The following is a 2453-nucleotide window of genomic DNA, read 5'->3' on the forward strand; positions in this document are numbered from 1 at the left end:
TCAAATCCAGAAGGTTTATAATAAACAAGTTTTACCAAATTTTCAAGAAATCTGTAAGACTTATCTAAATTGCACCAGAAACTAGAGAGACCATGAAAGTCTGCCCATTTCATTTTATAAGGCTATAAATATGATCTCAAAACCAAGCAAGAGCACTTGAAGAAAATCACAAGCCTATTTAACTTGTTATTGTAGATATGAATATCAAAAATAAAATATTAGCTATCTGTATCAATAGTGTATCAAAATAATGCATAGAAACCTAAGGTCTCCAAAATGATGGTCATGGGTTTGGTGGCCAGAGAGGTTGTGGTGGATGTGCTGCTGTATTTTTATCAAGGTTATGAAACCCCTGGTGTACAGTGCTTGTGGAAGAGGACACTCACAGACACTGAACTACTAAGAACTACCTGAGCTACCTGACACCTTGGTTTATTCTGCTTTTGAAGACATAATGAAAAATGGATTTGAAAGACTGACCCCTCGACAGCCAATTGAATTGCTCCGTATGAAATGATCTGAGCTTCCAGCCCCTTCCTCCGGTCAGAAAAACGACATTATTGCATGGCAAGAATGTGTAAACAATTCTATGGCCCAGCAAGAGCATCAAGCAACTTGAATCGAGAATCTAGACCTAATGTCACAGTGTGGATGTAATGCCTGGAAGGTATATAATGAAAATCTAGTTCATATGATTGAACATGCACAGAAAGAAGCGCTTCAGAAGTTAAGAAAACATATTCAAGATTTAAACTAGCAGCAAAAGGACATGCAACTCACAGCTGGAACTAAATCAAGAGAAATCGAATCAAATTGGATATCCCTGATCAGTAAGAATTACAATATTGAACAGACTATTGAACAATTGTTCAACTAGAAAATGAAAACCATCAAATTAAGTAGCAATATGGAGAGGCAAACAAAGAAAACATCCAGCAAGACTTCTGAAAAGACAGTTTTGTGGGTGGAAGAAAAGTTTGGCTTTCACCAAAGCCATCTGAACTTTCTCCAAACTATGAAGGACAACAGCATCTTCCAGAAACCATTGATGTTTAAATGTTTAGAATGTGTGGACTGTTGTAGTAGTTCTATTCTATCTTAGCAAAACAAAAATATCTAAGTTGGTGGTATTTTTATAACCATTAACAAAAAATTCTAGACATTCAAAATAAGTATAACTTTAGCATAATATTATGTCACTGAATTAATTTTGAGCTGTGTAGACCATATTTTGTATCCAAGAATCTTTATTTAAACCTTTCAACATGTACAGGAATTTGGAAACTTTTAGTTTATGTCTTTGTCTAATAAAGAGATACTTCTAAACAGACACACAGAATTCTACATATGTTAATTTTGTAAGGCTCTTAGCAAATAAGAATAAAAAGGAATTCATTAATTCAGTCAAAGTTACAAAACAGCAGCTTGGCAGCAATTAGTAGAAAAACACATCTATTTTAGGATAGGAAGTTGGAGGGAATGTCATATTAAAAGGAAAAGAAATAGGATTAAGGGGAAGAGAAAAATATCTATTTATTTACAAACACTGTGATTATCTACATAGAGCAACCAACAGAGTCACCATACATTTTGAGAATTTACTAGAGTTCGACAAGACAATTGAAACAAGAAGAGACAGACATGCAAACCAATAGTATAACAAAAGAATGATGCGACAACAGAGGCTTGGACAATGCAGAGGAAGCACAGAGATGGGAACTTTACCTGGAAGTGCAAGGAAAGACTTCTTGGAAGCAGTTCACAAGTTAAATTTCAAAAGATCATGGCACTGTAGGTAGATGTGGCTGCTTGCCCAAAGACTAAGAGATATAAAACAGTAGTTCAGAAAGTTTGGAACTGGGAGAGTGGGAAAGGGTGGGCCAGCATGTGAAACTGGAGATGTGGGATAAAGTCTCATCCTGCAGACATTTGTGTGCTAAGCTAAGTTGCTTGGATTTTAAAATGAGTGGAAAGATACTGGAGGGTGTTTGTTGGTGCTAAGATATGGTCCAATTTGGGGTATTGGAAAGATTACTTTGTTAGCAGTATGGAAAATGAGCTGAAAAGGGGTGAGACCTGAGACAAGAAGACATGTAAATTAGGCCATGTGAGCGGTGGCTCACATCTGTAATCCCAGCACTTTGGGAGGCCAAAGTGAGTGGATCAGTTGAGGTTAGGAGTTCAAGACCAGCCTGGCCAATATGGTGAAACCTTGTCTCTACTAAAAATACAAAAATTAGCAGGGCATGGTGACAGGCACCGATAATCCCAGCTACTCTGGAGGCTGAGGAAGGGACAATTGCTTGAACCCAGGAGGCAGAGGTTACAGTGAGCCGAGATTGTGCCATGGCACTCCAGCCTGGGCAACAGAGCAAGACTCTGTCTCAAAAAAAAAGAGAAGACATGTAAGTTATTGCAGTGGTTCAAATAAAAAATGATGATATCATCTGAAT

General features: G+C 37.3%; 1 pseudogene; it reads left to right on the top strand.

The window, feature by feature from the left end:
* The first annotated feature begins 276 nt into the window (after window positions 1–276).
* LOC100986942 (pre-mRNA-splicing factor SPF27-like) lies at window positions 277–948 on the top strand (annotated as a pseudogene).
* The last annotated feature ends 1505 nt before the right edge of the window (window positions 949–2453 follow it).

The sequence above is a fragment of the Pan paniscus genome, chromosome 14, assembly GCF_029289425.2.
Source record: "Pan paniscus chromosome 14, NHGRI_mPanPan1-v2.0_pri, whole genome shotgun sequence".
Classification (NCBI taxonomy): Eukaryota; Metazoa; Chordata; class Mammalia; order Primates; family Hominidae; genus Pan; species Pan paniscus.